This window comes from Aotus nancymaae, unplaced genomic scaffold (assembly GCF_030222135.1).
Source record: "Aotus nancymaae isolate 86718 unplaced genomic scaffold, 86718_ANA_hifiasm-v0.15.2.pri h1tg000108l, whole genome shotgun sequence".
Classification (NCBI taxonomy): Eukaryota; Metazoa; Chordata; class Mammalia; order Primates; family Aotidae; genus Aotus; species Aotus nancymaae.
In genome coordinates, this window is record NW_026988523.1 from 18,522,833 (window position 1) to 18,546,884 (window position 24,052).

At 39.1% G+C, this 24,052-nt stretch overlaps 1 protein-coding gene across 2 annotated transcripts in view; it reads left to right on the top strand.

Annotated features, from left to right (window-relative positions):
- PLA2G4A (phospholipase A2 group IVA) overlaps positions 1-24,052 on the top strand; it is a 434,510-nt gene that overhangs the window by 26,625 nt on the left and 383,833 nt on the right. The window lies entirely within an intron of this gene.

Below are 24,052 nucleotides of genomic sequence, written 5' to 3' on the forward strand. Positions count from 1 at the left end.
AAGTTCAGGGCCATCTGCAGCATGTTAGAAGCTGAAGAGGGAGTTAGAGTTAGGCATGTAAAGAATAGAAGGGGAGGGGTAGTCAAGGGCAGTGGGAGGGAGAAGGGCCAATGAAAGAGTTTTAAGGATAGGAAACTTTCATATGTAAGACATAAGACTAGAAAGCGCAATGAGTGTAGAGAAAGAACGAAGATCCGTATTACTGGCACATCACATTTGAAGGAACTGGTGGCAGAAGCTGAGCCTGGAGAGGAAGGCAAGGTCCAGATCAAGGAGGGCTTTATAACCCAAGTCAAAGAATTTTTACCTTATTTAAAGGCTATGAAAGACCACTGAAGGGTACATGTTAGGTAGTGGTTCAGAAGGATACTAGATTGAGGTCAGAAAGAAGGCTCTGTCTATAATATGTAGAACAGGCCTAGAGAACATTTAGACTGATCAAATTCAAATCCACTTAATTTCAAGGCAGAAATCACCTGGGAAAGGTTGGAATCTGCTGCAAAGCCCTATAAATTTCTCCAAGTTTAGAGTGACAGAATTGAGGGTGAGGTTGGATCATGAGGAACTGGAAGGCAGCAAAGCTCAATGCTTCAAATAGCATCTCCCTATATGTTGTTTGCTTATTTTCTCTTGCTGCTTTCAGGATCCTCTCTTTGTCTTTGACCTTTGTGGGTCTGATTATAATAAATCTTTAATTATTCATATTTGGTGCAGGGGTCTGTCCTGCTGACCCTGACTCAGCAATGGATGAATAAAGTACACTAACACACAGATATTATGCTTTGCCAGTTTGACTGAGGGTGCATGGCTGCTTACAGGCACCCTGGAGAGTGCTGTAACAGTTGAAACCACTGGCCCTCCCCAGCTAGTGAGTCTCACATTTACTTAGTAAAGTTTGTTTGACAAAGGCTTGAGTCAACACCACTAGAGATTGATGATTAAAACACAGGTTCAGATACCCAAAGCAAACACCATTAGTGGATAATATCCCTGGTCAACCTCCCCCTGAGAGGACCATCCAGCTCAAAGGTTAGTTTTAAGACCACATGAATAAACAAGTTAGTTAGGTAAACTCACCCACATACCCTAGCTATTTGCTTGCCTTATTAACTAAATGTAAGGGGGATTTAGGCTGCTTCAGCTGAAACTTCTACTGAAACTATGAAAAAACCCTTAGGCCTTCAAAAAGAGTTTGAGACTATAACTTTCTCTACTATTTTTCCCTTAATATTTTTACCACCACCCTGAGTAAATTTCCACAGTTTGGGTTGATTCTGATTGATTGACCTTCCTGTGCTTAAATATTTATCTTTCTGTTATGATTATTATTACTATTTTTTTTAGTTTAGGAAGTACATTTGGTGAGATCCACAGGAGCAGAAGACTTCAGTGCTTCCTTCTCAGTTACTCCAGGCCAGTAGTTCTCGATGTTGGATGCACATTAGAATTCCTTTGGAATCTTTATGAAAATATTGATTCCTGCACCTTATTTCTGAGTCAATGAATCATAATCATGGAGAACTCAGGAAATTCTAATGAAAGAAGGATTTTGAAAACTACCATGTGAGGCTAGTGAGGAGAGAACACAAGCAAAGCAGGAGAACAGGAAATATAAATTCAATAGCTTTTACATTAGGGCCCTGAGAAAGGGGAATAAAATATTGGGCCTGCTACACAGACTTGCAGAAGAAAGAGGCCATTTAGCTCAATTTTAAGTTCCATTGGTACTCTTATTGTCTATCCCTACTAATAGTTCTCATTTTATAAGCCTCTTTTATATTTTATCAATGACTCAGTTTTCTTGTATTAGCATTTGCCTAGTACATCTTTGTCTACCTGTTTACTTTCACAAACTAGCTACAACAAAACCTCCTGTACACATTGACTCCCTTCTTCCCTCACACTTTGAATTTTTGATATCATAATTTACATTTTATATTTCCAATGTCTTAACAAATCATTATAGTCATTAGTGTTTTTAATAGTTTTATCTTTTAGTCTTCTTAGTAACAATATTAGAGGTTTACACATCATGGTTACAATATCAGTATAACAACCATGTAAGCATCCTTTTCTTTGGTTTGAAGAATTCCCTTTATGGTTTATTTTAGGACAATTCTGGTAGTAATAAATTCCCTTAGCTTTGTATCTCACTTGCATTCCTGATGGATAGCTTCATTGGGTATAGTATTCTTGGTTGTTAGGTTCTTTTTTTCCTTCTGCACTCTGAATATATTGTCCCACCTGCTCCTGGCTTGTCAGGTTTTGCTGTGAAGTCTGTTTTCAGGTGTATTAGATCTCCCTATATGTTAATTTGCTTATTTTTTCTTGCTGCTTTCAGAATCCTTTGTCTTTGACCTGTGTGAGTTTGATTATAATATACCTTTGGGTATTCTTATTTGGGTTGATTCTGACCTTTGACGTTCCTGTACTTAAGTATGTGTATCTTTTTCTAGGTTTGGAAAGTTTTCTGTTACTATTATTATTACTATTATTTTTTAGAGACAGGGTCTTGCTGTGTCAGCCAGGCTAGAATTCAGCAGTGTGATCACAGCTCACTGCAGCCTTGAACTCCTGGGCTCAAATGATCCTTCCACCTCACCTTTTTTCTTTTTCTTTTTCTTTCTTTTCTTTTCTTTTTTCTTTTTTTTTTTTTTGTGACACAGGGTCTCACACTATTGCCCAGGCTGGAGTGCAGTGATGAGATCTCAGCTCACTGTAACCTCTGCCTCCTGGGTTCAAGTGATTTCCATGCCTCACCCTCCAAAGTAAATGAGATTACAGGCACAGCCACAATTCCTGGCTAATGTTTGTATTTGTAGTAAAGATGGGTTTTGCCACATTGCTCAGGCTGGTCTCTAACTCCTGATCTTAAGTCATCCACGTGCTTCAGCTTCCCAAAGTGCTGGGATTACAGGTGTGAGCCACCACGACTGGCTCACCTCAGCCTTTTGAGTAAATTGGACTACAGGCCTGTGCCACAATGCCCAGGTAAAGTAATAATTTTTAAAAATAAACTTTCTACCCCTTTGTCCTTCTCAGATTTATAGATCACATAAGCTTTGTTCATTCCTTTTCATTCTTTTTTCTCCTCTCACTGTATATTCAAATTGTTTGCCTTTGACCTCATTGATTCATTTTCTTTTTGATCCATTTAGTTGTTGATGCTCTATTGCATTTTTCATTTGATTCATTTTATTTTTCAACTCCAGGATTTTTCATTGATTATTTCTAATTATTTCAATTGCTGTTAAATTTCTCTGACAAATATCTGAATTGTCTGTGTTTTCTTGAAGTTTGTTGAGCCTCCTTTAAATAACTAGTGTAAATTATTTGTGAAGCACACATCTACCTCATTTTAGGGTCAATCTCTGGCACCCTTTGTCAGTTTGGTGAAGTCAGATTTCCCTGAATGTTTTTGATGCTTATGGATGTGTGACAACATCTGTGCATTGAGGGATTAGGTACTTATTTTAGTTTTCACAGTCTAGCTTTGTGCCTCTTTTTTTTCAGAGGCCCTTCCAGGGGTCCTAAGCAGATTGATGGTTGTGTTCCCTGAGTTTGTGGCCAATGCAGCTGTCTCAGCAAAAGAAAACTCTCTTAGCTTGCCACAAGTCTCACAAGGACTCTGAGGTTGACATGGCTTTCCAGCACAGATGGATCTGGGGAAGACTCAAGTAATGTACTGAGCCTGTAGGGGAATGCTTTTCAGGGACCTGGGTCCCAAAAACTGTACCAGTGGCCCAGCAGTTATGCCTCTCAGCAGGTATATGCAGAGGCAGGATGAGTCTCAGACTATAGCTAGAGGGGCTGGAGTTGAGACTGGCCCCTTCAGGATCTGCTGTGGGGAGGAGCCTACTTGGCCTGTCTTACTGGCTTAGATGAGTTTGCATCACCCAGCAGATACCTGCTCAAGCAGGGTGGTTTCTTGACTACAATAGGAAGAGCTGGAGCTGAGATGAGGCCCTTTGGGATCTTTTATGAAATGGAGGCTGCCTTGTCTATCACATTGTCTTAGACAAGTCAGTGCCTCTCAGCAGGTCTCTGCACAGACAGGATAGTTCCCAGACTGCAGTAAGAGGGGCTGTAATGGAGGCTGGGCCCTCTTCAGATTTGCTATGAGATGGAGGCTGGAGAGTTCAGTCTCCTTGGCTCACAGGGAGAGTTCAGTCTCCTTGTACACACATCTTCCATGAGGACCCTGAAGAGGCCAGATAGTTTCTCAACTGCAGCAGGACAGGCTGAGACTGGGCCACTTCAGGATCAGCTGTGGGATGGAGGTTGGTGACCTTGTCAGGCGCCCCCTGGGTCCTTGTGTGAGCAGCTATGAGCTTGGACCTCAGGTTAGCGGGGCTAGAGCAGAGCCATGAGCTAACTTTCAGGTTCACTGTTGAGACCTCTGTCAGAGAGCAAACTAGCCTTTATGCCAAGGTAGCAATGTGCAAGATTCGTTCTAGATTCCTTAACAAATTAGTTTTGATTGCAGGCTTAAGGCCAAATGGGGCTTTAGCTAAGCTCCTTAAAGGACTGGACCAATTCCAGGCTTAAACTTGGAAGCAAGCTTGCCAGATTAGCTACCTGGGTGTTGGTGTTCATTCTCTAAACCACCCTTCTTTTTTTTTTTTTTTTTTGGAGACGGAGTTTCGCTCTTGTTACCCAGGCTGGAGTGCAATGGCGCGATCTCGGCTCACCGCAACCTTTGCCTCCTGGGTTCAGGCAATTCTCCTGCCTCAGCCTCCTGAGTAGCTGGGATTACAGGCACGCGCCACTGCGCCCAGCTAATTTTTTTGTATTTTTAGTAGAGACGGGGTTTCGCCATGTTGACCAGGATGGTCTCGATCTCTTGACCTCGTGATCCACCCGCCGCGGCCTCTCAAAGTGCTGGGATTACAGGCATGAGCCACCGCGCCCGGCCTAAACCACCCTTCTAAGTCTTGGGCTCCTTCAGGGTTTCACAAACTCCTACTCGATTCCTAAGGCTCCTGCAGAGACTTTTGACTGTAGATTGGTGTAGAATTCTTGTTGTTGTTGGGGGATATAAGTGGGTTGGGTTACTTTCTATTTTGCTGTCTTGCTATTCAAATATTTTTTTTCAGACAGTGTCTCACTCCACCACCCAGGCTGGAGTGCAGTGGTGTGATCTCAGCTCACTGCAACCTCCACCTCCCAGGTTCAAGAGATTCTCCTATCTCAGCCTCCTGAGTAGCTAGGATTACAGATGCCCGCCACCATACCCAGCTAATTTTTGTATTTTTAGTGGAAACGGGGTTTCATCATGTTGGCCAGGCTGGTTGCTATTAAGACATTTTTTTAAAGACAATATCTTGAAAATAAAAATGGTCTCACCTTCCAGAGTAAGTGAGAGATACTTTAATTGGCATTCAGAAGCTACCAAAGAAAAATCAAGAACACATTCTCTCCAAGACACTGTTTAAATTCATAAATGAAAACAAAGATTTAAAATTAAAATCTTCAGAAGAAAGTCTACCTTCAATATCCTTCTTAGGGCCCTCATTGGCAGGACCCCTGTTTGCAGACTCTAAAATTTCTCCCCTCTCTCCTCCACAGCTACCCAAACAGCTGAACCTAAACTTGTTCTACAAATGCCTAAACTGATAATCCCTACAGTGGCCTTTTCTACACCTGCTCTAGTTCTCACATATCTTTAAATACTGCCCAAATAACAAGGGAATTTACTTGTGGTATCTTACATCTTCTAGTTTTATTTTGAGTTGGGTGTGAAAGCCAAAGAATTTCCCAAAGTGACTGAGAAATCCGTAAGATTTGCTGAGGAATTCATAATGGTGTACACAGCTTAAGTCCCTGGATTTTCTGATTTATATTGGCTAATAGCTTTGCTCATAGGGCTACAATGAGCAAGCTATTGGCAAAAATGGAAAGATGGAAAAATTCTTCGAATGATTTAAATTTAAATCTACCCTAAGATATAGAAGAAAAACTTAAAAATTTGCTGACAAAATAATTAAAACTATTCCTGTAGCTTTACTAAAGCCGGTGGTTTAGAATATAATTCAGGGTGGCACTCAGAGAGAAGGCAAATGAGTTCATGACTATTATAATAGACTAGAGGTGTGTTCAAAGAAAATTCTTGTCTCAGAAAAAAGAGTGATGTCACTAAAGTGGCTTTTAACTCCATGTTTGTCAATAGTGTTGATAAAGATTTAGCCATATTGGTTAAGAGAGCAATAATTGGTAAATTTGGCTAATCAATTGTCTCAAACTTTAAATAGCACCCATCAATCAAAAGCTAAATGGATAATGAATTTATAACTGCAATAATTAACCAGTAACACAGGCTCTCAAAATTCTTCTAAAGGAGTATAAAACTATTGCAAAAAGCCTGGACATTAGGGTAAAGATTGCAAAATATGAAAAGCCAAACTGACATCTAAAATTACTTCCAAACCCTTGGCTTTTCCATTAAAAGACCAAGAAGATTAGGGATGACAGGGCTCCAAAGAAACAATAGGCTTTCCCTGTAATATCTTTGAGCTCTGAAGCCTAAGTGTCATCACTAACAAATAATAAAAACATTTTAATGCTTATTGACACTAAGCAATCCTATCAGTTTTAAATCCTATGACAATTAATTGCCTGTTGCCTTGGAGTACAATGACTTGCCATGGCAGAAGTTTCAAATACCACCAGTTGAGCCCCATTATCTATTCCTTTGCCCATGAAACTACAAAATTTGTCTTGACCATTCATTTTTACTAGTCCCCCATGCACCAGCTTACCTGATGAGTAGGGAACATCTAATTAAAATAAAAGCTGCTATCCTCTTTCCTCAAGAGGGGGAATTAGTCTGTCTTACTAAGAATTCTCAATCTTACCAGAAGGACTACAAACTTTTTCTAAAATGATTATTACTTAGCTTTCTAAGTTAGCTACTGGATCCTAAACTTATCTTCAGTTCCAGATGTCCTCTGGGCAACAGATAATGTAGACACCGTATTGACTAAATCAGATGAGCCTATCGGTGTCCAGTTATAGCTTTAAAAGCCTTTGCCCTCTCTTTCTCAATATCCTCTTCCACAACGTGCCATAGAGGGTATAACCTCTATCATCAAAGGGCATTTAAAATGAGAATTGATCAGACCATGTACTAATCCTTATAATACCCCAATTATTCTACTCAAAAAGCCTGGAGGCTGGGCATGGTGGCTTATGCCTGTAATTCCAGGACTTTGGGAGGCCAAGGCGGGTGGATCATTTGAGGTCAGGAGTTTGAGACCAGCCTGGCCAACATGGTATGGTGAAAGTCTGTCTCTGCTAGAAATACAAAAATTATCTGCATGGTGATGCACACCTATAATCCCAGCTACTTGGGAGGCTGAAGCAGGAGAATCACTTGAACCCAGGAGGTGGATGTTGCAGTGAGCTGAGATTGTGACACTGCACTCCAGCCTGGGTGGCAGAGTGAGACTTCATCTCAAAAAAAAAAAAAAAAAAAAAAAAAAAAGCCTGGAAATCGAAAGTGGTATTTTGTCCTAGATCTTAGAGTTATCAATAGTAGAGTAATTCCCCATCACCCTCTTGTGCCAAATCCCCATACCCTTTGGTCTTCCATTTCTCAGCATAGTATTTTGTGTGCGTGTGTGTTGTGGATCTGTGTAGTGCTTTGTTTACCATACCAGTACATAAAGACAGAGGACTTTTGTTTGTCTTTACACAGAAAAATCAACAATATATCTGGATTATAATGCCCCCATGATATATTGACAGTCCTACATACTTTTCTCAGATCCTTAGCAAAGATCTTAGAGATCTACCTTTTAAACGTGGGTTTTCTTTGCTACAATATGTGGATGACCTTTTAGTGTGCTCTCCCTCTGTTCTCCCTTATATTACCAATCTTTTTAGCTAAACATGGACATAAAGTGAGTAAGAAAATACTAGAAATAACACAACCATCAGTTAAGTTTTTAGGACATTTAATATCTGCTAAAGGAAAGTGATAGGACCCAGAAAGAATAAAAGGGATCCAGCAATTCCCCAAACCTAAAACTCCTCAATAGTTACAAGATTTCTTGGAATTGGTTGGATATTGCTGGTAATGAATACCTGAGTTTTCCGTTTTAACTAAATCCCTTCATTAAAGGGAAGCCCTGATAAATAAAATGAATAACAGAGATAGAGGAAGTGGTTTAAAAATTACAAACATCACTCTACTTTCCCCCTATTTTAGGACATCCCAACGATGATTTAGAACTTAATTCATATGTGTATAAAAAGTAGAGGCGTGCTTTGGGTATTCTAACCTAGAAACATGGCAATGGCCAGAGACCTCTTGACTATTTCAATCAGAAACTTGATCCAGTTGCTCAATCCTTTCTGTCCTCTTTCTGATACTATCTCTGCCACTTACCTTATGGTCAAGGCAGTATCAGAGAGCGTTTGGATAAGTCTTAAACCTTTATGTTTCACATGCTGTTGAGATGCTCTTAAATTTCCACCATACTCATAATCTATCTACAAGCCTCCTCACACAATGAGTTCATTTTTCTCTCATCGCCTAATATAAAATTCTTTAAAACCACCAATCTTAATCCTCCTGATATTTAACCATCTGGATTACAATGCCTCTTTGTATGTGACTGTGCAGCCTATACTTATAACCTGTATTAGTCAGGATTCTCTAGAGGGACAGAACTAATAGGATAGATGCATATATAAAGAGGAGTTTATTAAGTAGTACTGACTCACATGATCACAAGGTGACGTCCCACAATAGGCTGTCTGCAAGCTGAGGAACAAGGAAGCCGGTCCACATTCCTTGGAACTTGGAGAAGAACTTGGAGTCCTATGTTTGAGGGCAGGAAGCATCCCGCATGGGAGATAGATGTAGGCTAGGAGACTAAGCCAACCTAGTCTTTTCACGTCTTCTGCCTGCTTTTATTCTGACCACTCTGACAGCTGATTAGATGGTGCTCACCAAGACTGGGGGTGGGTCTGCCTTTCCCAGTTCACTGACTGAAATGTTAATCTCCTTTGGCAACACCCTCATGGACACACCCTGATGGACTTTGCATCCTTCAATCCAGTCAAGTTGACACTCAGTATTAGCCATCACATAACCATACCAAGATCTGATTTAAAATAATTCCAGCTTAAAACATACTGATTTTGGATGGTTTACGAATGGTCTCTGACTTAAAAACAAGGAAGGAGATTTCCAAACCAGTTATGCTATAGCCTCAAAAGAACATAAAGTTGAGGATGGCACTCTTCCTTCATATCTGAGTGTTTAGCAAACTGAATCATATGCAATAATTAGGGCCTGCACTCTGGCCAGAGAACACACCATAAATATATAGACAGTTGACAGACTTTTGGTGTTGACCATGATTTTGGAATGCTTTGAAAACAGAGCGCGCTCTCTCTCTCTCTCTCTCTCTGTCTTTCTCTCTCTCTCTCTCTCATGGTCTTGTCTGAATAGAGAGGTTTTTTTTTTTTTTTTTTTTTTGAGACAGAGTTTCGCTTTTGTTACCTGGGTTGGAGTGCAATGGTGCGATCTCGGCTCACCGCAACCTCTGCCTCCTGGGTTCAGGCAATTCTCCTGCCTCAGCCTCCTGAGTAGCTGGGATTACAGGCACGCGCCACCATGCCCGGCTAATTTTGTGTATTTTTAGTAGAGACGGGGTTTCACCATGTTGACCAGGATGGTCTCGATCTCTTGACCTCGTGATCCACCCGCCTCGGCCTCTCAAAGTGCTGGGATTACAGGCTTGAGCCACCGCGCCCGGCCAAATAGAGAGGTTTTTAACGTCATCTAGACATCACATAAAAAATGGTGCTCTAGTTAATAAATTACTGAGTGCCATTCAATTGCCTAAGGAAATGGCTATTAATAAAGTACCAGCCCACTGCACTAAAGACACTAAAGAGGCAAAAGGAAATGCATTAGCTGATTATTTGGCTAAGTGAGCAGCTGTGACTCCTGGTTTTGTTATAAACTAAGTGTAAATGTGTGCCCCTCACTGGCATCCTCTCGTATCATGCCTCCTGAGGAATCCATGGAAACTATAACAAGACATACACAACAACATGCATTTATCAAAGAGATTAATAAATGAAAGAACAAGACTACTATCTAAATACAGAAAAGGATCTCTGTAACCAATGAGAAAGCCTATATTATCTGAAACATTAGCAAAGTGTTTGTTAGAAAAACTCCATGATTAGCTTGCTGGAAAGCTGATAAAATGTTTGAATATGCAAAACAATATTGGTGGGGAAAAGTCTGTTGTGAGGCAGAACAGGTATATAACACACGCATAACCTGTCCAAAGTTTAACCTGGGAAAACCCATAAGAGTTTCAAGGGGGAAATTTGACCTACTAGAAGCCCTCTTTGAAATATTTCCATTGTATTTTATCTGTTGCCTCCTTTTTGAGGTTACAAATATATTTTGGTTATGGTCTGCATGTATTCAAATTGGGCAGAAGCCTTCTCTTGTCATCAAGCAACTGCCATGGCAGTAGTGAAAGTGTTGCTAGAAAAAATAACACGTCCTTCAGGTGTTTCTGAAGAGTTACACAGAGACCAGGGTACACATTTCACGAGACAGAGTCTCCAATTCCAACTATAGGCAAGGCATAACCTATATTTTAGTACTTTCATTGTGCATACAATCTTCAGGATTCATTTAAAGAATGAATGGAAGGCCAGGCGTGGTGGCTCATGCCTGTAATCCCAGCACTTTGGGAGCCTGAGGCAGGCAGATCATGAGGTCAGGAGATCGAGACCATCCTGGCCAACATGGTGAAACCCTGTCTCTACTAAAATACAAAAAATTAGCCAGGCATTGTGGTGTGCATTTGTAGTCCCAGCTACTCAGGAGACTGAGACAGGGGAATCATTTGAACCTGGGAGGTAGAGATTGCAGTGAGCTGATGTGCCACAGTACTCCAGCCTGGCAACGGAGTGAACTAATGGAATAGTAAAAACCCAATTGGGAAAATATATGTATGATTAAATTACCTTGGCCAAACTGCTTATCATTAGTATTGATGAATCTGAGAGCTACCCCCTTAAAAAAACCTAGGTCCTTGTGAGATGGTTATGGGCATACCTATGCTATCACCCTTAGCTCGTTCTGACTCCATCCTTATTAAAGAAACAATACTTCAGTACTGCAAAAGATTAATCATCCAAGTGAATTGTAATGATCAGTTGTAAATGATGCTTTATGAAAGGGCTTCTAGGAGATGATGGCACACTACATCATATCCTACCAGGAGACTTTGTTTATCAGTACTTTATATCCAAACCTTCTCTGGAAACCTGATGAGATGAAGTTTATCAAGTGTTTCTAACTAATCTTTGTACTACTAAATTACAGAGAATAGACTCCTGGATCCATATTTTACACCTTAAGAAAGCACTCCAACCCCCATGAACATCAAATTCAACAGGAAACCTGACCCCACAACTTACCAAATCTTCAAAGTGATTAGTTTTATAGTATGACAAGCAGAAAATTTGCTATGGAGGTTGTGTTAACTGTTGACATTTGTGTGAGATTTTTGCTGCATATTTGTTAGTAAAGGTGTAACAAAATTATAATAAACAATAATTGTGTTATTAATTTCTTCAACTGTTATATCAGTTATAAATACTTGGAATGAAAATGCCTTAAGGAAATTAGTCAATAATGTCATATATGGTACTTTTTGTAATTGTTGGATCTGCCATGATTGCTCTAAAACTTTGTCCTTCCATTATGACTCATGAGTAACTTCAGTAACAAACTGCTTGGGGATTCCCAGTGCCACAGTAGAACCAGTATATGCAAACATTATTTATTATTGGGTGCACATAAAAGGAGACTAGGACAAAAACCTACCCTGTTTCAATTTGATCCTATTCTCACAAGCATGGAAAAAGAATACTTGCTGCCATGACTCAACAACTAAAAACTCATGCTTCTCAGGTGAAAATGAAAAAAAAAAAAACAGTTTATTTGTCATTTTTGGTTTTGCAAATTGGTCTTTGTGCAATTTTTCCCACTCTGAAAACTGACTGATAACAGCAAATCAGACTGCACCTCACAAAGACTCCTTCAAAAGTGCTAAAAGCCCATGTGCTCCACCAGGGTATATTTTTGTCTGTGAATGGGGGCCAAATTCTTTTATTTGCTGGGGAAGAAAATTCCTTGACTCTTGGTCATTAGCAAGTCAGTGTACTTTGGGTGCTATCTCTACTTATCCCTTGAGTAACACCTTCTTCTGGCCAGAAGGATTATATTTATCCTGTTTCAAAAGGGAAACTTTTAGAGGACCTGAGGCATAAATATGTCATCTTCTGTCCAATTAGTGTTTTTCTTGCCTGGAATAGAACATGGAGAAATATGATCATGATTACCAGTTTCTCTCAAATCCCAGGCAACCTAGCTGACATGGTTTATTTCTCTGTTCCCACCCACATCTCATCTCAAATTGTAATCCTCACACGTTGAGGGAGGGGAGTGATTGGATTATGGGGGCTGTTTCTCCCGTGCTATTCTTGTGATAGTGAGTTAATTCTCGTGAGAGCTGAGAATGGTTGTTTGTCAGATGATTTCATTAGTTTATTAAATGGTAGTTTTTCCTATGTGCTCACTTCTCTGTCCTGCCACCACATGAAGGTCGTTGCTTTCCCTTTTGCCTTCTGCCGTGATTGTAAGTTTCTCAAGCCATGTGGAACTGTGAGCCAATTAAACCTTCTTCCTTTATAAATTGCCCAGTCTTGGGAAGTTCTTTATAGCAGAGTGAGAATGGATTAATACACTAGCCAACTCAACTGCCAAAGCTATTGCCACTCAGCAACAATCTTTAAATTCATTAGCAACAAGTCTATTAAATAACAGAATTACTCTAGATCATCTGTTGGCAGTACAGGGAAATGTTTGTGGGATAGTTAACAACTCATGTTATACTTGAGAAAATGTCTCTGAAGTAGTTGATCTGGAGCTCAATAACATAAATTTTAGTCAGGTTGGCTATGACAAGTGCCATCTATGGGTAAGCCATCCTTTGACTGATTGTTATCAGAAAGATAAGTTCCTGGACAATCTAGATCTCTGTTACAAGTTGGTATCATTATAACATTATTGTTTCTTTTTCAAAACCATTCAAGTTCTTGGAAAACATTATTATTTCTGATAATTTTGTTGATCTGTGTTTGTCTCACTGCTTAGAACAACCACTAATGCTGCCCACTCATTTGATGTTGGCCTAGATTCCTGTAGTCTGTTCTGAACATCCAGACGGAACTTACAGCACTTAGAATAATAATCTTGACTGTGAGTCTACGAAATAGCTTGTAAATTCATTTCTCTGTGAGCCAGGGACCCAGAACAGATAGGCTCACTTCACCCTGGCCTTTGCAGGACAAGATGGAACTGATACAACATTGTTTTTGTCAGTGCCTAGGGATCTATGGTGATTACAGATCTCCTGGGAGAAATATCTTGATCAAGTGAGGGAAATGTGAGCTTATCAATGTTCCCGGCTTGACATCAGTAACTTCATCTTGATCTACTGACTTCACATTAATACTGCTGATAAACTTTGAAATCTACAAAGGAACACTTCCTTCACAAATATCTGTACTCTCAACAATACACACTACAAAGAAACTGGTCACCATCTTTAAGAACATTATGTGTATAGCTTTTCTGACTAACTGATGCAATTTCTTCATGTTTAATCAACTAATGAAATAATCTGACAAACAACATATGTAAACTAAATAAATTTTTCTCAGTGTAAGCCTTCTTTCCTCTTTCAGGTGGTGCAGTCTCTAGATGCTAATTGGGTTGTAATCCCTATTCCTGAATAAATGTTTATTTGCCTCTGACCTGTTCATTCTTCCTATTTAGGCTTAATAAATGTTATCAGAATAACCTAGGAAACCATTATCAGGAGTCAGAATTATCATTATCTTAGTCCTCTCCTAAAAAAATACAAACACTTTACAGTACTTTAAGAATTATCATTATTTTAGCCCTCTCCTAAGAAAAATACAAAGACTTTATGACACTTTAATCCTCCCTAAACATATATGCTAATTTTGTCCAGAATTTTAATCCTATCCTTTTTTTATAGCTCCATAATTTTGACATTACTTGATATAGTTAGGCTTTGTGTCTCCAATGAAATCTCATCTTGAATTATAATTCCCATAATGCCCCCATATCAAGGGAGAGACCAGGTGGAGGTGATTGTCTCATTGGGGTGGTTCCTTAGGATAGTGAGTGAGTTCTCATGAAATCTGATGTTCTTATAAGAAGCTCTTCCCCCTTTGTCATTTTCCTTCCTACTGCCTGTGGAAAAGGTGCTTTGCTTCTCCTTCACTTTCCTCCATGATTGTAAATTTCCTGAGGCCTCACCAGCCATGTCGAACTTGAGTCAATTAAACCTCTTTCTATTATAAATTACCCAGTCTTGGCAGTTCTTTATAGCAGTGTGAAAAGGGACTAATACAGTAAATTTTTACTGTAGAAAGTGGGGTACAGGCATAAAGATACCCAAAAATGTGGAAGAAACTTTGGAACTGGGTAACAGGCAGAGGTTGGAACAATTTGGAGGGCTCAGAAGAAGACAGAGTAATGTGGGAAAGTTTGGAACTTCCTAGAGACTTAGAGGGCTCAGAAGACAGGAAGATGTGGGAAAGACTGAAACTTCCTAGAGACTTGTTGAATGGCTTTGATCAAAATGCTGATAGTGATATGGACAATGAAATCCAGGCTGAGGTGGCCTCAGATGGAGGTGCAAAACTTGCTGGGAACTGGAATAAAGATGACTCTTTTTATGCCTTAGCAAAGAAACTGGCAGCATTTTGCCCCTGCCCTAGAGATCTGTGGGACTTTGAATTTTAGAGAGATGATTTAGGGTATCTGGAGGAAGAAATTTCTAAAGAGGAAAGTGTTCAAGACGTGACTTGTGTGCTCTTAAAAGCATTCAGTTTTATGCATCCACAAAGAGATTGTTTGAAATTGGAACTTATGTTTAAAAGGGAAGCAGAGCACAAAATTTAGAAAGTTTGTAGCCTGACAATACAGTAGAAAGGAAAACCCCATTTTCTGGGGGGAAATTAAAGCCAGCTGCAGAAATTTGCACAACTAACAAGGAGCCAAACGTTAATTGCCAAGACAATAGGGAAAATGTCTCCAGGACATGTCAGAGGTCTTCACAACAGAGGCCCAGAGGCCTCTCCCATCACAGGCCCAGAGGCCTAGGGAAAAAAATGGTTTCATGGGCTAGGCCCAGGGCCTTGCTGCTTTGTGTGGTCTTAGGACTTGGTGCCCTGGGTCCCAGCCTTGGCTAAAAGAGGCCAACATGCAGCTCAGGCCATTGTTTCAGAGGGTACAAGTCCCAAACCTTGGCAGCTTACATGTGGTGTTGGGCTTGTGAGTATACAGAGGTTAAGAATTGAGGTTTGGGAACTTCCACCTGGATTTCAGAGAATCAGTCATCTGCAAAATCATGGAAATGCCTGGATGTCCAGGTAAAAGTTTGCTGCATGGATGGAGCCCTAATGGAGAACTTCTAACTAGGACAGTGTGGAAGGGACATGTGGGGTCAGAGCACCAACACAGAGTCCTCACTGTGGCACTGCCTAGTGGAACTGTGAGAAGGGGGCCACCATTTTCCAGCTCCCAGAATGGTAGATCCACTGATAGCTTGCACTGTGTGCCTGGGTATGCTGTAGACACTCAAGGCCAGCCTTTGAAAACAGCCAGAAGGGGAGCTGTACCCTGGAAAACTACAGGGGCAGAGTTGCTGAAGGCCGTGGAAAACCAACTCTGCCATCAGTGTAACCTGGAGGAGAATCATTTTAGAGCTTTAAGATATGACTGCCCTGCTGGATTTTGGACTTGCCTGGGGCCTGTAGCCCCTTTGTTTTGGTCAGTTTCTCCCATTTGGAATGGTTGTGTTTGCCTAATGGCTGTACTCGCATTGTATCTAGGAAGTAACTAACTTGCTTTAGATTTTACAGGCTCATAGGTGGAAGGGACTTGCCTTGTCTCAGATGAGACTTTGGACTTGGACCTTTGGGTTCATGCGGGAATGAATTAAGACTTGGGGTGCTGTTGGGAAGGGATGATTGGTTTTAAAATGTGACAGGGACATGGGATTTTGGAGCAGTCAAGGGTAGAATGATATGGTTAGGCTTTCTGTCTCCACCTGAATCTCATTTTGAATTATACTCTCCATAATCCCCATGTATCAAGGGAAAGACCAGGTGAGATAATTGGATTATGGTGACAGTTTCTCCCATGCTGTTCTCAGGATACTGAGTGAGTTCTCATGAGATCTGAGGGTTTTATAAGGGGTTCTTTCCCTTTGTTTGGCATTCTTCTTCCTGCTGCCTTGTGAGGGAGGTGCCTTGCTTCCTGTTTTCCTTCTGCCATGATTATAAGTTTCTGGAGGCCTCCACAGCCATGCTGAACTGTGAGTCAATTAAATCCCTTTCCTTTATAAATTATCCAGTCTCAGGCAGTTCTTTATAGCAGTGTACAAACAGACTGCTGCATCAATATTTTAAAATTATTATTTAGTCAATGTTTGCTTCTAGTCACAAAATCATTTATCACTTTATTTACTCATAGCTCATCATTTATTCTTGTATTTCAGATCATGCTTCTGGGGGTAATTTCTCTTCTTTCTATCTATTAATATACTGAATATTTATTATTAATAGAGCTTCTCAGTTTGGGTTTGTCTAAATATCTTTATTTTGCACACTCTTGAAAGGCAGTTTGGCTGAATACATTATTCTGGGTGAAGAGTTTTTTCTCTCAACAATTTGAAGAGATCATCCCACTTTCTCATGACTTTTATTTTTACTGTTGTCATTCCAACTTTTTTTTGTAACTTCATCTTTCCAAGGTTGGATTTTGTTTTCAATTTAACATACTTGAAATATATTGATTTCTCTATCTGTAGAGATTCATGCTTTTATTGGATCTCAGAAATTATGACATATGTCTTTCTTTAAATTATGCCTCTTCACCTTTGTATCATTCTACTATTCAAGAACTCTGGCTAAGTCTATTTAACCTTCTCTTTCTGTCCATTATACCTCTTTTAAATTTTACATTTGCTTATCTTTTTGTAATGCATTCTGTGTAATTCCTCAAGACCTATCATGATTAATTCTTCTTTTAGATGTGTTTACTAGTTAGCTCATTGATTGAGTTTTTAATTACAACTCTTTTAAAAATTTTATTCATTTTTTAGATGTTTCATTTTCCCTCTCAAATCTATGGTTTCATAGCTTTTAATTATCTTTGTAATATAATTCTTTATTTCTTCAAACATTTCCTCAGAATGTTTTCTTGTTTAACCTATTTTAAAATCTAGTTTTACTTTAATTAAAAAAGCAGCATTTTTTTATTCTTTCTTTTTTTCCAACTTTTAAGTTCTGGCATACATATGCAGGATGTGTAGGTTTGATACATAGGTAAATATGTGCCATGGTGGTTTGCTGCACAGATCAACCCATCACCTAGGTATTAAGCCCAACATCCATTAGCTATTCTTCCTGATGCTCTCCCTTCTCCTGCTCCTCCCACAGGCCCCAGTGTGTGTTGTTCCCCCACATGTGTCCATGTGTTCTAATTATTCTGCTCCCACTTATAAGTGAGAACATGCAGTGTTTGGTTTTCTGTTCTTGTGTTAGTTTGCTGAGGATAATGGCTTCCAGCTCCATCCATACTTTTTAAGACTGCATAGTATTCCATAATGTATATGTATTCCATTTTATTTATCTAGTCTATCATTGATGGGGATATGGGTTGATTCCATGTCTTTACTATTGTGAATAGTGTGGCAATGAACATATACAAGCATGTATCTTTATAATAGAATAATTTATATTCACTTGGTTATATACTCAGTAATGAGATGGCTAGGTCAAATGGTATTTCTGCTTCTAGATCTTAGAATGATCACCACAGTGTCTTCCACAGTGGTTGAACTAATTTACACCACCAGCAGCAGTGTAAAAGCATTTCTTTTTCTTTGCAACCTTGCCATCATCTGTAGTTTCTTGCCTTTTTAATAATTGCCATTCTTACTGGCATGAGATGGTATCTCATTGTGGTTTTGATTTGCATTTCTCTAATGATCAGTGATGTTGAGCTTTTTTTCCCCATGTTTGTTGGCTGCATGTATGTCTTCTTTTGAGAAAAGTCTGTTTATGTCCTTTGCCCACTTTTTAATGGGGTTGTTTTTTTCTTGTAAATTTGTTTAAGTTGCTTGTAGACTCTGGATATTAGAACGTTGTTGGATGAATAGATTGCAAAATTTTCTCCCATTGTGTAGGTTGTCTGTTCACTCTAATCATAGTTTCTTTTGGTTTGCAGAAGCGCCTTAGTTTAATTAGATCTCATTTGTCAATTTTTGCTTCTGTTGCAATTGCTTTTGGCATTTTTGTCATGAAATCTTTGTCAATGCCTATGTCCTGAATGGTATTGCCTAGATTTTCTTCTAAGGATTTTATAGTTTTGGATTTTACATTTAAGTCATTAATCTATCTTGAGTTAATTTTTGTATATGATATATATAAGGAAGGGGTCCAGTTTCAGTTTTCTGTATATGGCTATATACAGAACAGGATGGTGCCAGTTCTCCCAGCACCATTTATTAAATAGGAAATCATTTCCCCATTGGTTGTTTTTGTCAGATTTGTTGAAGATCAGATGGTTGCTGGTGTGCAGTCTTATTTCTGAGTTCTCTATTCTGTTCCATTGGTCTATGTGTCTGTTCTTGTACCAGTACATGCTGTCTTGGTTATTGTAAACTTGAAGTAAGGTAACATGCTGTCTCCAGCTTTGTTCTTTTTGCTTAGCATTGTCTTGGTTATTTAGGCTCTTTTTTGGTTCCATATGAATTTTTTTTTTTTTTGAAACGGAGTCTCATTCTGTTGCCAGGCTGGAGTGCAGCGGCACTTTCTCAGCTCACTGCAACCTCCACCTACCTGGTTCAAGCAATTCTCCTGCCTCAGCCTCCCAAGTAGCTGGGACTACAGGCGTGCACCACCACACCCAGCTAATTTTTGTATTTTTTTAGTAGAGACAGGGTTTCACCATGTTGGCCAGGATGGTCTTGATCTCTAGACCTCATGATCCGCTCATCTTGGCCTTCCAAAGTACTGGGATTACAGGCATGAGCCACCATGCCCAGCGCAACATTTATTTTTTCTATTTTCTGTTTTTTTTCTAGTTCTCCTAATGCTATTTCTAACTTCTCTACCTCCGATCATGGTTTTATTCTATATTTCTGTTTGATCAAATAACAAATATAAGAAATCTAGAAGCAGCCCTTAAGAAGGAAAGGAACAGATGATTGTGTAAAAATACATTCCATTTCTAAATAAACAAATGAGCAAAGTGCAACAAAATCCCAAATTATTAACAGACTATTCCATTTGAAAGTTTAGCTTTCATATAGACCCATGGGAACTTATTTAACTCATAATGCAGCAGATTACTCATGTGTTCATTCATTCAATAAATTATTACCAAATACCTATTATTTTCCAGACACTGAAATAGGTGCTGGAGATACAATAGTAATCAAAATAAAGTAGTTACTGTTCTTGTATAGCTCACAGTTTAGCTTGAGGGACAAACTATACAAATAATAACAATTAAAATGCAACCTTCCATGAAAACAATGGGGAAATAGGGTGATATGGATGCATACAAAATGTGGAAGGGTTAGCCTGGGAAAGGAGAAGAGAAAATGAGAGGTGTGGGAGAAAAGACATGAAAATATCCATAGGTAAGAAAAAATATATATTACTTTAGTGAAACAAAGAGGAGTTATGGATGATAGAATGGAAAAGACTCAACAGCCACTTTTGGGAAGGATGATGACTGATGAATCTGGAAATAGAAATGAGAGGTCATTAAAAGCAGTATTGAAGCATTTTGTTTTATCTAAAAGCAATAGAGAGTCATTGAGGGATTTTATGCACAGGGTAACAACTAGATAGACATTTTTCAAAGATTCTTTGGCTACAATGTAAAAAATGAAATGAAAATGGGGATGGATAGGAGCCTGGAAAACCAGGTAGGATGTGTTTTCAGTAATTTAGGTAAGTGTTGATGGTCTTTGCAAGATTACTGAGGATGATAATGGAGGGAAATTGATGGATTCGACAATTTAAAGGTAGACTGTATTGCTTGCATGGAAATGACAGTTAAGGAGAACAATGGTTCAAGAGGTGACTCCATGACTGATTTGGCTTAATCACTTGAGGGAAATTAGATCTTGTGTTGCAGCTGGGAAATTTGGATCTTAGAAACACAGAAAATCCTTGCTGCCAACAAAACCTCCATAACATACTTATGTGAAATAGGCTTCCTTCCCCCTTTTTGTTTCTGATCCAAAAAAAAAGAGAGGATTCCTTAATTACTCATTCCCAGTTGAGGAAAGAACGTTGTCTATAATAAGGGCATTAAGTGGGAGACTCAAAAAGTCAAGGTTTTAGTCTGACTTGTTGAAGATGAAGGAAAAAAGAAGAGAGAACTGTGGGATCGCTGTTTCCAGGAGCTGAGAAAAATGGGGATCCCAGCTCGAACTTAAATCAGTTCTTAATCGAACTTAAATCATGACTGAAAGGATGTATCCACCAGGAGCCTAATTTCATGGCTGACTAGAGGTCACCTAGAAAAGAGCATATTTAATGAAGTCAAATGTTACAGAAAAAGTATATCTCCAAGTACAGCAGAATGTTTATCATGTATAGCTTGAAAGTGTGGGCTCTAGAGCTATAGAGTGATGATTAATAGCAAGGTTTTAAATTCCACCTTCACACCTGCTGTATTTGGCCATGACTGTTAACTTAATCACTATATGGCTGGGTATTCTTATTAGTAAAAATTATAACTTCCCTAATTATTTGATAGGGTTTTTGTGAAAATAAAAGAAACTAATACATGCAAAGCACTTTTAATAGTCTCTGACACATAATGACTCAATAAATATTAACTATTTAATATTCAGCATTTAAAATGATAGAGTATTATTACTTTAGCTCAGCTCTTCATGAACTCCAGGTCTCAATCTTGAGGTGGAGATAAGGATGGCAGGGAATAAAGTAAGACTATAATAATGAAATAATATTCTTGACTAAAATCTTGCTAATATATTACAGCAAAAGAATCACCAAAACAATAACAACAACAACAACAACAACAAAACAGTGTGCAGTGGGTCAGATGTGCCATGGTGCCCACTGGTCCAGGCTAGGCCTGGAAGGCAGAGGCTCTGAACATCAGAGGCAGTCTCCACACAGATCCCAGGCAGTGGGCCTTACTGAAGGAGGCTAGGTTCCCAAAATGCAGGTCAGTCACCCCTTGATAATGTGTCCTTGATGTTTTAAATGAACTTTCACTGTTTGTCATATAACATTTAGTTTTAGAGAGCCATATTACTGATAAAAATAGTATGACTTATTTTTGAGAAGTAAGTAAGTTAATTGGGGGCTATCTGAGCAAAGTCCTCGATTGTGTTTCTGCTAAAGTACGTGAAGTACATGCCACTTGCTCAGTAGGAAAGACTGTTGGCAGACTGACAAGATGAATCATTGCTGAAATGTATTCAAATAGAATTATAGAGCAGAACCAGGGATATAATCTAACAGGAAATAAGCCCCATGGGTCATTCTGAGTTATGTCCTTTTTACTGAGTCTGTTTTAGTTTAAGTTTATTTGAATAATACTAAGATGTACTACATTGAGCAAGGGAAAGACTCTTCTGTAACATACGGGAAATTTTTGTCACTCAGGTTTTATCATCTGGTTTTTCACTTTTTATGCAAGTTTTTTTTCCCCTTCATGTTAGAATAATTTTGGTCAATGTTTTCTCAAGATATGAATTATTTTTATTTTATTGTCTTTAGAGAAAGCTGGAGAGTGACAATACCTTAATTTTATCAGAAGAGAACCTATTATACACAAATTTAAAACCTATCCTTGGTTTTCATCTGAAGCTTTGCAATATAAGGCAAATTAATACTTTTCCATCTTCAGCCTTCCAAGTACTTTTTGAAATTCATTTTCCACACTGCATCTAGAAAAGTATTTTAAAAACTAAAATATGAGCATGTAATTTCCTTGTTTTGGTCTCTTCCGTGGCATCCATTGACCTAAGGCTTCCCAGGCCTGCTACATCTGGCACTGTGATATTGTGAAATATTGAATACATTTGGTTTTCATTCCCTTTTCCTGGCATACAGCTCTTAAAACTCTTGGAGTCTCTTAAGTGATATGTCTTTTTGTAAGCTAATAAGATGACTGATGGCTGGGGACTCTGGAAAACTGGGGTCTACTAGATAGCCTCAGAATGGAGAACTGCTGCCAAGGCAACCAGTCCTGCAATTCAAAAAGATTTGAAACTTTTAGCCTTACCCTCCAACCAGGGTGAGTGAAAGTTGAGTCCATCATAAGTGGCAAATGATTTAGTCATTCATGCCTCTGCAATGAATCTTCCATAAAAACCTGAAAGGGCTGCATTTGAAGAGTCTCTGGGAGCTCAACATGTGGAGGTTCCCAGAGGGTGGTACCCAAACAGGGCAGGGAAGCACTCACATTTCTTGCCCTATATATCTTTTCCATCTGGCTGTTCATCCGTATCCTTTGACGTATTCTTTAGAATAATGGGTAAAGGTAAGTAAAGTATTTTCCTGAGTTCCGTGAGCTTCTCTAGCAAATTAAACCCAAAGAAAAGGTCAGGGGAACCCCTGCTTTATAGCAAGTCAGTCAGAAGAAAAGATCACAACCTGTGGCTTGTGATTGGCATCTGAAGTGAGGGGCAGTCTTGTGGGACTGAGCCCTTAACCTAAGTTATCTCCAGGTAAATAATGTCAGAATGGAATTGAAGCCTAGGATAACCCTCTGGTGTCTGCTGGAGACTTGCTTGGTGTGTAGGGAACCCCTCTCTCACATCTGGTCACAGAAGCATTCTGTGCTGTATTGAATGAGTGTTAGAGAAGGAAAAACACTTTTTTTTTCTGTCTCTATCAGATACCTACCTACCACTTCAGCTCCCACTCTGATTCCTCTTTTTCTCTTGCTCAAGACACACAGAATTTACTTCCCTTCTTCAGTGTACAGTACAACCTTCTTTTAGATCAGATATTGAAAATCCAAATATAGCAGAGGCAGTTTAAAGTGAAACAGGTCAGGTATAAGACAGTCAGGATTGCTGGTATCTGTGGCAAAATGGAGAACACATACTCTCATAAAAGCAGCTGCTACTTGATTCAACTGATTTCTGCCATGTGTTAGATCTTCTGAGTTTTCAAGAAAACTAGAAATTTGATATTTTTCCCTGTAATGTCAAAGTTCTTAAATATTGGCAATGAATTTCTTAAGCACACTGAAAGTCAGTAGAGCATGTCCTGCTGCTATTTTTATTCCTGTACGCAACCAAATAGAAAAATCTTAAAGGTATTAGTCCTTTCTGTTATACCCCTCTTCCTAGGCTTTAGCCCTTCATCATCTCAGGAGATTCCTCCACAGACTTAGATCTCCTTACTCTAAAGCTCTCATATCTGCCTTTATATTTCCTTTTTAAAATATTCATCATACTTTTGTGAGTCATCATTGTCATTAGCCTCTCATAAATTCCATGAAATTAGAAACCGTATATATCTTTTTTTAAATTATATCTAGAAGAATGCTTGAGATATGAAAGGGCATTAGGCTGGGCACAGTGGCTCATGTCTGTAATCCCAGCACTTTGAGAGGCTGAGACATGTGGATCACCTGAGCTCAGGAGTTTGAGACCAGCCTGGCAAACTTGGTGAAACCCCGTCTTTAAAAAAGATCATCTTCAGGCCTGGATAGTCTTCTTTGGGATCTGTTACTGGAGACTTATTATGTTCCTTTGGAGGTGTCATTTTTCTTGCTTTTTCATATTTCTTGTGTCTCTACATTGATATATGCACATCTAGTGAAACTGTCACTTTTTCCAGTTTAATGGAGTAGCTTTTGTATGTAAGGACAGACTTCTTTATGTAGATAGGTCCT